The sequence below is a fragment of the Sciurus carolinensis genome, chromosome 4, assembly GCF_902686445.1.
Source record: "Sciurus carolinensis chromosome 4, mSciCar1.2, whole genome shotgun sequence".
NCBI lineage: Eukaryota > Metazoa > Chordata > Mammalia > Rodentia > Sciuridae > Sciurus > Sciurus carolinensis.
In genome coordinates, this window is record NC_062216.1 from 134,834,652 (window position 1) to 134,848,719 (window position 14,068).

Consider the following 14,068-nt stretch of genomic DNA (forward strand, 5'->3'; position numbering starts at 1 on the left):
AATAAAAATTTCAAAGTAGCAGAGGCCAGATGGTAGCACTGATGGACAGAAGGAGAACGTACCTAATTATAATAATGGGCTGCAAGGCCAGAGTGGCAATCAGAATGCCTTTACCCACAGGGCTCTATGATAGTGACCAATAGTGTTTCTTGGGGCAAGTTAAATGAGCCTCCATTAGGGTGTTACTTGACCTATATGTATAACTAGAAAGACTGTATTGTTGGTGAGCAAAAGGTTGATGCTAGCTGTCTCAATGGAAATTTATAACCCTTCACCCAGTTTATAGATCTAAGCAGGTTCTCAGACCTAAAGCTTGTCATCTGAAGGGGCAACTAAGTAATAAGAAGTATATATACTACATATTCCCTCAATAATTCTCCAAAGGACATATACCTATTTATGGAAAAATTGTATACTGAAAAAAGAGGAACAGTCAGTCATTTCAAGGCCTAGTAGATATAGGGTCTGAGCAGACACTGATATCTGGAGGCTGGATGTGTTATCATAGCCTCCAGGTGGAGTGGGAGTTCATAGATACCAGATGGCCTGGTGATCCAATGGAGTCACAGATTCGCCCTCTGCTCAAATGTTTAGTTGTCAAGTCAACAAATTGAAATGTGTATATATAACTAGCAGAACCCTCACCAAGGATTCCTGAATTGTGTAGTAAGAATTATTATGATAGGAAGAACCAGTGGAAACCCTTGAAACTACACATCTTCACTGGCTTAGAGAGTAGATCATAAGGAATATAACATAACAGGAGGAAATACAAATATCAGTATCACCATCAGAGACTCACAGGATGGAGATGTGCTGGTACCCATCATATCCTTGTTTAAGTCACTTATGCAGTTAGTTTGGCTGCTGCAAAAACCAGGCTTATCATAACAAGTGATGGGGGACTATTATAAACTTAACATAAGCAATCTTAGCTTCTATACCAGATGAAGTATATTTGTTTTAAAATAGTAACATAGCTTTTGGTGCTTGATATACCATTATTGCTCAAGTGGACAGGTTCTTCTCAATTCCCACTAATAAAGAGGAGCAAAAGCAGTTACCATTTATGTGGGAGGGACAGGAGTACATACTCATTCTCTTGCCATAGGAAGGACTATGTTAACTTTTCTGCTGTCACAATATAAACAGTCTACAGGACATTGGTCAGCTTGATATTCTGTAGATTATCATGTAACACAAATGACATCATGCCAATTGGTCTTTTCAGTGCAACCACTACTAAGGACAACCATAAATGGGCAAATGTAACAACCATTACCAATAAGGATAAAGCAATTTAATGCTTCATCCCTCCAGGATGAAGACTTAGCCAACCTACCAGGCAGAAAACCTAGATCAGGTAGTGATGAAAGAGATGGGATGATTATCAATTTTGGCCTTGAGTCCAGTTAAAATATCAAAGACTACTTGCTCTTCTAACACTCCTGTATTGGTTCTTTTGTAGGGACTGGGGAAAGCTACCACCCTGAAGGCCCTGTGATAAACACCAAATGGTAACTATTAGCAGATTTGGGTAAAATACGCTGTGGAAAAAATCAGAGTCAAGATGACATCTGAGTGGGGCATGGTAGGGCATGCTGTAATCCCAATGGCTCAGGAGGCTGAGTCAGGAAGATCACAGGTTTGAAGCCAGCCTCAGCAATTTAGTGAGGCTATAAGCAACCCAGTAAGACCCTGTCCCAAAATAAGAAATAAAAAGGGCTGGGGATGTGGCTCAGTGGCTAAGTGCTCTTGAGTTCAATCTCTGGTACCAAAAAAAAAAAAAAAAAAACTCTGATAGCTGCAGAGTTCTTGCTTTCCCCAGGATAACCATATACCAATAGGTGATGAGATTAATTAGATTATCCCTCCTTGTCTCAGGAAACAATTTTGAATTCTGGTCTCTCAAAAACTCACTAGCAAGACTGAATCCCTGGCAGTCGCGGAGCGAGCTGGCGGGTGAGCCAGGCTGCCTACATTGCAGAGGTAGGCGGCGGGCAGCTAATCCACCCACCAGCAGGCCAAGGACAGACGTCATAACTGAGCAACCCCGCCTGACCCCTGCACCTAGGTTGGTGGCATCACTGGTTTGTCGCAGTTCCGGAGCGAGCTGGCGAGTCAGGCCACTTGCATTGCAGAGGTAGCAGGCGGGCACGCAACCTGCCTGCATTGCGGAGCTGGGTGGCGGGTAGCCAACCCACCCAACCACCAGGCCAAAGACAGACACTATCACTGAACAATCCTGCCCGACCACCACACCAAAGTTTGTCGCCATCATGGAGTTAGCCAGAGGCTTCTTTATAGGCTGGTGCAGGCATTTTGAATTACTCCTGAGGGTGTAGCCATCATCATTGGAAGGGAAGCTCCATTCCTGAGACACCTACAGGAGGGTAGAGGACCTTTGACAAGACCCAGGAGCCAAGAAGAGGAGGTATTGAGAGACTCGGGACCAACTCAAAGCCACAGGGGAATATACCCCACCTGAAGGCCACCACCCCAGGAAGGTCAGCTTCCTAGTGGAGCACCACAGTATCAAGTTCCTCCAAGACTTTAGGCTACTGAAGGCTAAGAGGTGAGTTATTGGAAATCTACAGAGAAATATTAGTCAATAGAGGAAAACTGCAATATCCCAGAGTTTCACTATTAGAGGGGTAGATACCTGAATGATGTGAGAAAACAAGGGAAGAAAATGTCCCAAACAAACCTAGATGATATAGCAATAAAATCCAATGACAGCATGGCAGAAGAAATGTCAGAAAGGGAGTTCAGAACGTACATAATCAAAATGATCAGGGAAGCAAACGAGGAGATGAAAGAGCAAATGCAGGCATTGAATGATGAGATGAAAGGGCAAATGCAGGCATTGAATGATTGCACCAATTGACAGTTAAAAGAGCAAATACAGGAAGCAAAAGATCATTTCAATAAAGAGTTAGAGGTATTGAAAAAGAACCAAACAGAAATCCTTGAAATGAAAGAAACAATAAACCAAATTAAAAACTCCATAGAAAGCATAACCAATAGGATAGAACACCTGGAAGACAGAACCTCAGATATCGAAGATAAAATATTTAATCTTGAAAACAAAGTTGACCAGAGAAGATGGTAAGAAATCATGAACAGAATCTACAAGAACTATGGGATATCATGAAAAGGCCAAAATTAAGAATCATTGAGATTGAGAAGGCTTAGAGAAACAAACCGAAGGAATGAATAATCTATTCAATGAAATAATATCAGAAAATTTCCCAAATCTGAAGAATGAAATGGAAAATCAAGTTCAAGAGGCTTATAGGACTCCAAATACACAAAATTACAATAGACCCACACAAAGGCACATTATAATGAAAATACCACACACAAAATAAAGACAGAATTTTAAAGGCCGCGAGAGAAAAGAATCAAATTACATTCAGGGGGAAACCAATACGGATATCAGCAGATTTTTCAATCCAGACCCTAAAAGCTAGAAGAGCCTGGAACAACATTTTTCAAGCTCTGAAAGAAAATGGATGCCAACCAAGAATCTTATACCCAGCAAAACGTACCTTCCCATTTGACAACAAAATAAAATCCTTCCAGGATAAACAAAAGCTAAAGGAATTTACAAAAAAGAAAGCCGGCATTACAGAACATTCTCAGCAAAATATTCCATGAGGAAGAGATGAAAAACAATGATGTAAATCAGCAAAGGGAGAAACTACCCTAAAGGAACAACCAAATAAAGGAGAAATCAAGTCATGTCAAAAAAAAAAAAAAAAAAAATGAGCCAAATGACCGGGAATACAAATCATATCTCAATAATAACCCTGAATGTTAATGGCCTGAATTCATCAATCAAATGACATAGACTGGCAGATTGGATTAAAAAGAAAGATCCAACAATTTGCTGCCTGCAAGAGACTCATCTCATAGAAAGAGATACCCACAGACTAAAGGTGAAAGGATGGGAAAAAACATACCATGCAAATGGACACAGCAAAAAAGCTGGAGTATCCATCCTCATATCAGATAATGTGGACTTCAAGCCAAAGTCGGAAGGGATAAAGAAACACATTTCATACTGCTTAAGAGAAGCATAAATCAGCAAGACATAACAATTATAAATATCTATGCCCCAAATAGTGGCTCATCCATGTATGTCAGACAAATCCTTCTCAATGCCAGAAATCAAATAGACCACGACAAAATAATACTAGGCGATTTTAACAGACCTCTCTCACCACTGGAAAGATCCTCCAAACAAAAATTGAACAAAGAAACCATAGATCTCAAAAACGCAATCAACAATTTAGACTTAACGGACATTTATAGAATACCATCAACAAAGAGTGCATACACTTTCCTCTCAGCAGCACACGGATCCTTCTCTAAAATAGACCATATTTTATGCCACAAAACTACTGTTAGCAAGTAAAAGAAGATAGAGAAAATACCTTGTATTCTATCAGATCATAATGGACTGAAATTAGAAATAAATGACAGAGTAAAAAACAAACTACTCCAACACCTGGAGATTAAATAATACGCTATTGTATGATGAATGGATAATAGAAAATATCAGGAAGGAAATTAAAAAATTCTTAGAGGTAAATGGGAACAAAGAAACAACATATCAAAATCTCTGGGACACTATGAAAGCAGTTCTTAGAGGAAAATTTATTTCATGGAGCGCATTCCATAAGGAAGAAAAATCAACAAATAAACGACCTAACCCTATGGTTCACAGCCCTAGAAAAAGAAGAACAGAGCAACACAAAAAGTAGTAGAAGACAGGAAATAGTTAAAATCAGAGCTGAAATCAATGAAATTGAAACAAAAGAAACAATTGAAAAAGTTGACAAAATAAATAGTTGGTTCTTTGCAAAAATTAACAAAATTGATAAACACTTAGTTACACTAACAAAGAGAAGAAGAGAGAAAACCCAAATTACTAAAATTCAGAAATATCACAACAGACATGACTGAAATACAAAACATAATTAGAAGCTATTTTGAAAATCTATACTTCAACAAAATAGAAAATCTCAAAGACATCAACAGGTTTCTAGAGACATATGAATTCCCTAAACTGAACCAGGAGGACATACAAAATTTAAATAGATCAGTTTCAAGTAATGCAATAGAAGAGGTCATCAAAAGCCTACCAACAAAGAAAAGTCTGGGACCAGATGGGTTCTCAGCCGAGTTCTACAAAACCTTTAAAGAAGAGCTCATTCCAATACTCCTCAAAGTAGTCCATGAAACAGAAGAGGAGGGAACCCTCCCAAACTCATTCTAGGAAGCCAAAATCACCCTGATACCTAAACCAGACAGAGACACATCAAGGAAAGAAAATTTCAGACCAATATCCTTAATGAACATTGATGCAAAAATTCTCAACAAAATCTTAGCAAATCGCATACAAAAATATATTAAAAAGATAGTGCACCACAATCAAGTGGGTTTTATCCCAGGGATGCAAGGTTGGTTCAATATTCAGAAATCAATAAATGTAATTCACCATATCAACAGACTTAAAGTCAAGAACCACATGATTATTTTGATAGATGCAGAAAAAGCATTTGATAAAATACAGCATCCCTTCATGCTCAATACACTAGAAAAAATTGGGGTAGTGGGAACATTCCTTAACATTGTAAAGGCCATCTATGCTAAGCCCATGGCCAATATCATTCTAAATGGTGAAAAACTGAAAGCATTCCCCCTAAAAACTGGAACAAGGCAGGGATGCCCTCTTTCACTACTTCTATTCAACATCGTCCTTGAAACTCTAGCCAGAGCAATTAGACAAACCAAGGAAATTAAAGGGATATGAATAGGAAAAGAAGAACTCAAACTATCCCTATTTGCTGATGACATGATTATATATTTAGAGGAACCTGGAAATTCCACCAGAAAACTCTTAGAACTCATAAGTGAATTCAGTAAAGTAGCAGGATATAAAATTAATGTTCATAAATCCAATGTATTTTTATACATAAGTGATGAATCTTCAGAAAGAGAAGTTAGGAAAACTACCCCATTCACAATAGCCTCGAAAGAAATAAAATAATTGGGAATCAATCTCACAAAAGAGGTGAAAGACCTCTACAATGAGAACTATAGAACACTAAAGAAAGAAATTAAAGAAAACCTTAGAAGATGGAAAGATCTCCCATGTTCTTGGATAGGCAGAGCTAATATTGTCAAAATGGCCATACTACCAAAAGTGCTATACAGATTCAATGCAATTCCAATTAAAATCCCAATGATGTACCTTACAGAAATACAGCAAACAATCATGAAATTCATCTGGAAGAATAAGAAACCCAGAATAGCTAAAACAATCCTTAGCAGGAAGAGAGAAGGAGGGGGTATGGCAATAACAGACCTTCAATTATAGTACAAATTAATAGTAACAAAAACGGCATGGTATTGGCACCAAAATAGACAGGTAGATCAATGATACAGAATAGAGGATACGGACACAAACCCAAATAAATACAATTTTCTCATATTAGACAAAGGTGCCAAAAATATGCAATGGAGAAAAGATAGCCTCTTTAACAAATGGTGCTGGGAAAACTGGAAATTCATATGCAACAGAATTAAAGTAAACTCCTATCTCTCACCCTGCACAAAAATCAACTCAAAATGGATCAAGGACCTTGAAATCAGATCAGAGACCCTGCATCTTATAAAAGAAAAAGTAGGTCCAAATCTTCAACATGTCGGCTTAGGATCAGACTTCCTTAACAGGACTCCCATAGCACAAGAAATAAAAGCAAGAATCAACAACTGGGATAGATTCAAACTAAAAAGCTTTCTCTCAGCAAAGGAAACTATCAGTAATGCGAAGAGAGAGCCTACAGAGTGGGAGAAAAATCTTTGCCACTCATACTTCAGATAGAGCACTAATTTCCAGAATATATGAAGAACTCAAAAAACTCTACATGAAGAATACAAATAACCCAATTAACAACGGGGCTAAGGATATGAACAGACACTTCACGGAAGAACATCTATAAGCAATCAACAAACATAAGAAAAAAATGCTCACCATCTTTAGTAATAAGAGAAATGCAAATCAAAACTACCCTAAGATTCCATCTCACCCCACTTAGAATGGCAATTATCAAGAATACAAGCAACAATAGGTGTTGGCGAGGATGTGGGGAAAAAGGTACACTCATACATTTCTGGTGGGGCTACAAATTAGTGTAGCCACTCTGGAAAGCAGTGTGGAGATTCCTTAGAAAACTTGGAATGGAACCACCATTTGACCCAGCTATCCCACTCCTTGGCCTATACCCAAAGGTCTTAAAATCAGCATGCTACGGAGATACAGCCACAACAATGTTCATAGCTGCTCAGTTCACAATAGCCAGATTGTGGAACCAACCTAGATGTCCTTCAATTGATGAATGGATAAAGAAACTGTGGTATATATATACAATGGAATATTACTCAGCCATAAAGAATAATAAAATTATGGCATTTGCAAGCAAATGGATGCAGTTGGAGAATATCAAGCTAAGTGAGATAAGCCAATCTCAAAAAACCAAAGGACAAATGATCTCACTGATAAGCGGATCATGACACATATAGAGGGTGGGAAGGGGGCAAGAATGGAGGAAGAAGGGACTCTATAGAGGGATAAGAGGAGTGGGAGGGGTGGGGGGAGAAAAAAATAACAGAATGAATCAAAAACTATTACCCTAGTTAAATGTATGATTACACAAATGGTATGCCTCTACTTCATACACAAATAGAGAAACAAGATGTATCCCATTTGTTTACAATAAAAATGAATTAAAAAAAAAAAAGACTGAGTCCCCATTGTCTATAAAGGTAACCAGCTCAACAGTTCTGTATATTGGTTTTCTCCTTATCCCATTTTACTCCTGGTCTTCTACCTCCAATTCTTGTTTCCTGGACTCACATCTCAAAATAAATGAATGTGAAGAAGCCCTTGTCTCAGGTTATTTTTTTTTTTTATGGAACCCAAGCAAAGACCACAAAGACAGAGACTCGAGTGTGGTTCCATTAAGTTTTTCAGAGGAAATAATACTTGATCTAGGTCTGAAGTTTTACCTAAGTAATTATTCAGATCAACAAGAAGGAAGAGCATTTCAGGTGGAGACAACATGAACAAAAGCAAAGAGTTAGGAAAAATCTCATTAAATTCATAGAATTTCAAGTGTTTCACAATGGAAGGAGTAGTAGCTATGTGGTTGAGGTATTAGGTGGTGGGAGAAAGGTAAGCAGGAGTCAGATGCAGGTTTAGTATGCCATGTCAGTTGGGACCTCCTTTTGCAAACAAGGTAACAATTACTTTAACCCTTAAACCAAATCTCTCTAACCTGAAGCAATATGAAATTATCTCACCTTCCTACATTGAAATGTGAGTTACTGTTTGTCGGGGTTTCGGCCGGACCCCTGGCCCTAGGTGTGGCAAGGCTAAGATGGCGCCTGGCAGTGAGCCAGAGCAGTTAACTTTTGCACAAACAACTGACATCGTATTGAGGAAGTTCGAGGGATTGGCTGAGCTCCCTGATGGACAGTGCAGGTCCACTGTATGCCTGCCTTTGCTGCCTATATCTGTGCATGCTCTCCCCTCGTGCTAAAAGGCTGATTGGTTACAAGTACTGTATATATTGGAGTGTAAGTTCCTCAAAGGGAGAACAAAGAAAGAACTATGAGGAAGTAAGCGCGCAAAATAAAGAGCTCAAAAGAACCAGGTTTGTGTCTTATCTCTCTGCGGGCAGGGAGTGCGATAAGTGGTGCCGAAACCCGGGAATCTACAGATAAAGTAAAAGGTAATTATTTATTTTCATTTATGACCTTGAGTCCGTCATTGGTATTTCATTTATGACCTTGAGTCCGTCATTGGTATTTCATTTATGACCTTGAGTCCGTCATTGGTAGCCGGCAGTGAAGGGTAAAGAACCCAGAAAAAAATTAAAACTTCATGGATAGATGCAGTGGTACCAAATTGTGTGTGTGGTGTGTTATTTTTGTGTTTGTTGTGTGGCTTGTTTGTGTGCTTGGAGCTCTTAGTGCTGTAAGATTTAATCATAGGAACAGAACTGTCTAGGACTGGAATGCAGCAGCCTCTTAGGGAGTTGTTGGGGAATCACGGAATGCCGCTGAAGGCAGAACAGCTTGAGCATTCCTTGATACCATAAAAAAGGTCTCTCCGTGGTTTTTAGATAAGGGTTGTTAAATATATTCCTCAGTGGAAGCACCTGGGAGAGGATCTACACATAACAAAAAAACAAAAGCTGTTACCTGTTGGAACTTTAGCCATTTGGTCCCTGATTAAATCTTACTTACAACATAAAGATAAACAAAATCTAAAGGGACCCCTGGAAGAGGGAAGTCAGGTTTTAGAAGAGATTAAAGAGAAACGGTTCTGTTCTCAGAACTCAGAAAGAAATAATAACTCAGAAGGGGAAGATTCAAAAGAGGAATTTTCAGGGGGGGAGCTAGAAAGGACATTTGGGAAGCTAACAATGCAGTCTAAGCACCCTATTAATGATGACATTGACACCGGTGAAGACTCGAGACCTGTAGGCAATAGTTAAAAAACACTCTTTTGTGGAGCCTCTGACTGAGGGCAGTCAGGTTTTGGAGAAAATGTAAAAAAAAAAGGTCTAAAACATCAAAAAGGGCGTCAATAAGATCAGGGACAAACAAAAATAAAAATGAAAGTGGGTGTAAGGAACAACTTGTTAGAAAGAGGGAAATCAGTTTAGGGGAGGGTCCCCCTAGGCAGAGAGCTCAGCAGCTCCATTCCTTAAAAGTAGTAAAAAGTAATGTTTTGTGATTTTCTGCATTCAAACCTAACCTGATTTCTCAACCAGGTAAAAAAGGGTTAAAAAGTCCTGGGTGATCCTCCCTCCCCCTGCCACATTGGAATGTAACTACAGCGTCTCAAGGAGAAAAGGGGGGTAACCTAAAGATAAGAAGAAAAGAAGAAAAAAAGTGTCCGTTTTAAACTCCTGGGCCTACACAAAACTAACTTATTCTTCAGGATTCTTGTTTTGTTTTTCTTTAATGCTGTATTTTTGAGCTCATAATTTTGATCCTGCATACCTAGGTTAATGATTTTTTTTTTCTTTTTGATCAGTTCTATTTTTTATTCAACTGAAGTTTTTGAACAGCTGTTTCATTGCAATGAACATTTACCTATAAAGTTACAAGGCCTTTGATTTTGTGTTATGTGTTATGTTGTGCTGTCTAATGTCATGTTTTGTCAAAACTGAGCGCTCTTAAAATTAAATTGGGTAAACTAATGAAAGTAAAATATCTTTAAAAATAACTTACAAGTCTCCAGGTGGTCAAACTAATGAAATGTTAATGTTAAACAATGTCTAATATCAATTGCTTCTAGGACTTTTCTTTAACAGGAAAGAGGCAGCAGATCCTGTTCAGGACACTTGTCTGATATCTTGGTTTTATAAAATAAATAAATTGGAGTTAACATGTATGGGATTACTCAAATGTGTTTGTAGAGACGTCTGGTTAATTTACAAAGTTAAAATGCTAATTGTTAAATAACATCAGGTACTCTTAACTCCTCAAATTCCATGGGGTATCATACTTAAACCTTATTGGTGTTCTCATAGGATGGTAAATAAAAGGGTTTAAACTTGCTTTGTGTCATCACTAAACTAAAAACAAGGTTACTAAGAGTTATGTCCTAACAAGTGGAATTCTATATACAAAGGGTCCCAAAAGTTTCAACTGTGTTTCAATTAAGAGTACTATAAACAACAAAATATTTAATCTTATTAAAATAGGGTGATTTATCTAAATTCAGAAATTTCATAAGAGTTGTTTCAAAATGTAAACAAAAAGGGGTCAACAAATAAAAAAAAAATAAAATAAAAGGTTCTGGGTATGGAAATGTATTTAGTAAAAGGTAAAAAAAAAAAAATGTTTCTAGATAAAAAAGTCTGTGTGTAATAAAGGGCAAGTTTCAACAAGTCGGTGTGTAACTAAGTTGGTTGTATGTATGTAAATCAGCTAAAGCTATTTAAGGTTTTTCCTAAGGTAAAATACTAATGTTCTGATATAAACCAAAGTTTAATCTATATGGTAAAATGACATGGTAATATGACAAGGATTTCTTAAAAACACTAATTTACTCTTAACTTTGTGTCTATTAAGTTTTATTCTTTAGAACAATTGTCTTAAAAATAGGGGTTTATACAATTATGGTTAAACAACTGTTAAAGATTGTACTACATTATAAAGTCTAAATTTTTCTCTAAAAACTAAAATTGGTAAGAACCAATTCCTCACTAAAATTATAATAACTCTAACCACAGATGTACCTTATAACCCACAAAAACAAGGTATTATTAAACATACTCATCTCACCCTCAAAAATACTCTTTATAAACAAAAAGGGGGAATAGAGGAGACCTTCAGGTCCCCTAAAGATAAACTTTCTCTTTGTCTCTTTGTTTGGGGTTTTTTTTTTTTTTTTTTAACTGTGGGTAATAAGGGTAACCCGGTGCTTTACTGGAGCTACGGCTCAGTTTGTGTGTTTCCACGGAATAAACTAACTTACTACCTCTTTTTAGTCTCTTAGGAGAAACAGTTCAACTATGTAACAAAACAACTGCTTCTCTCAATTGTACTTCAGATTTGTGCTATCTCTCAATGTTAAAATGCTTCTAGGTTCCTGCTGGCAGACTTAATGTGTGTTCCTACCTTCCTACCAGTCCCAGTCTCTGTTACAGATGATGAATTGCCAGTATTGCTTTCCAGAAATAGGAGAGATTTTGGAATCACCGCGGCAGTCATTACCGCCGTAGTTGCATCAGCAGCAGCGGCCACTGCAGCAGCTGTAGCCTTAACTACATCTGTACAATCTACAGCCACAATCAATAAGGTGGTTCAACAGACTGCTACTGCCTTATCTACTCAGCAGACAGTGGATCAACACTTAAAAGCAGGGATTCTTTTAGTAAACCAGCGAGTGGACTTGCTTCAGGAACAAATGGACATCTTACAAGAACTGTTAAACGTAGGATGTATTTATCATCTGACAGGACTGTGCGTTACACCTGTAGCTTACCATAACTTCAGCTATGTAGCAAACTTGTCTAGAATCTTGTCTGCTCAGCTACAAACAAATTGGTCTTATACATTTGATAATCTTACTACTATTCTTAGATCTCAAATGGTTAGTCTCAATGCTACTAGAGTTAATGTAGCCCCTATGTCCGAAGTGCTAAGTTGGCTATCCTCTTCTTTCAGTTTTGTAAAACAATGGGCAGGTATGGGAGCCTTTTGTATGTTCATGGTTGTTGCTGTTGTCTTCCTCACACGCTTTATCATGCGCATGCGCCGAGATCAAGCTAGAGATCGTATCATTTTCCATCAGGCCATGGCTGCCCTAGAGGCCGGCAGTTCCCCACAAGTATGGCTCACGATGCTGGATCGCTAGCCAGACGGGTAAGGAAGGAGGTGACCACCGTACCGACCTAAGACAGGAGCTGTAGCATGCTCTGCAGTTATCCGATGACGGGTAAGGACGGTGGTTGACCACTCCGCCTAAGACAGGCACGGTCCCGAGCTTTCCTTTTCTTTTTAAAAGAGAAAAGGGGGAACTGTCGGGGTTTCGGCTGGACCCCTGGCCCTAGGTGTGGCAAGGCTAAGATGGCGCCTGGCAGTGAGCCAGAGCAGTTAACTTTTGCACAAACAACTGACATCGTATTGAGGAAGTTCGAGGGATTGGCTGAGCTCCCTGATGGACAGTGCAGGTCCACTGTATGCCTGCCTTTGCTGCCTATATCTGTGCATGCTCTCCCCTCGTGCTAAAAGGCTGATTGGTTACAAGTACTGTATATATTGGAGTGTAAGTTCCTCAAAGGGAGAACAAAGAAAGAACTATGAGGAAGTAAGCGCGCAAAATAAAGAGCTCAAAAGAACCAGGTTTGTGTCTTATCTCTCTGCGGGCAGGGAGTGCGATAACTGTTACCTACGAACACTTAAAGATGAATCTGTTCTCAGTTGATAAAAGCTCTTAGAGAAAATGTGCGGCAACATAAGCAGACATTGTGAATTACCTGTCCAAATCCATTTCATCTTCTCGTCCCCATCCTTGCCAATAAGATCCCCAATTTTGTTTGTGCTTACTGACCACACAGTCTTGTGTTGAGGAAAGGCTCCATGTCCTCAGAGGGTATAAGTATAAGCCAGAAATTGGCTTTACTTTTCCTGTAAAGGACCAAATACATAGTAAATATTTTAAGCTTTGTGAGTCTCATGTTTTTCTAACTCAAGTCTGCTGTTGTAATGCAAAAAAGCATTCAGAATACATATAATTTTTATCTGTGAACATCAAACTTTGAATTTTATGAAAATTTTCTGTCACAAAATATTACAATGATACCTCAGTACCAGGACTCTCACAGATACCAAAATCCATGGATGCTCAAGTCCCTTATAAAATAGCATTGCATTTGCAATTTACCCACATATATCTGTCCATAAACTTTAAATCATCTCTAGGTTACTTATAATACCTCAAACTATGTAAATGTTATGTAAATAGTTATTATACTGTATTATTTAAGGAACAATGACAAGAAAAACAAGTCTGTACCTGTTCAGTATAGAAGCAATTTTTCTTTTTCAAATCTTTTCAGTCTGAGGTTAGGTGAATCCACAGATCCAGCACCTGTAGATACAGAGGGCTGACTCCACTCAGGAATTTTTTCAACCTCATAAGATTGTAAAACCCACAGCTCATGGACTATGAAAAAGCAGACATTGGTCAGATTTGGCCTATAAGGCATAGTTTGGCAATCTATTGTGTATTGCTCTTTAGGATGGTCTTATTTCCTTTGTCAAAGATAGGTTTAGTATGTGCAAGTATTTAAATGCTGACCAATGAGACATTGCGAGTTTTCCTTGAATCAAACAAGAAGCACAAGAGAAGGAATAGTCCTTTAGCTGCCAGTGGAGGTTGCTCGTGTGATGAATAATGCCTATAGCTGCTGCAGTCACACTGAGAACATGAAGTTTATCACCCTTTATCTGAGAATAGCAAAGCAGAGAAAGG

At 38.3% G+C, this 14,068-nt stretch overlaps 1 long non-coding RNA gene across 2 annotated transcripts in view; it reads right to left on the reverse strand.

Annotated features, from left to right (window-relative positions):
* LOC124982474 (uncharacterized) overlaps positions 1-14,068 on the reverse strand; it is a 70,000-nt gene that overhangs the window by 44,469 nt on the left and 11,463 nt on the right. Inside the window, exons 2-3 of one of the 2 annotated variants that reach the window (XR_007108287.1) lie at positions 13,610-13,684; positions 13,098-13,221 (exon numbers count right to left, since the gene is read on the reverse strand). The exons of the other annotated variant lie outside the window; for it this stretch is intronic. This is a non-coding gene — a long non-coding RNA (uncharacterized LOC124982474). Of the gene's footprint in view, positions 1-13,097; positions 13,222-13,609; positions 13,685-14,068 lie in introns of those variants that run through there. 2 annotated transcript variants of the gene reach the window in all.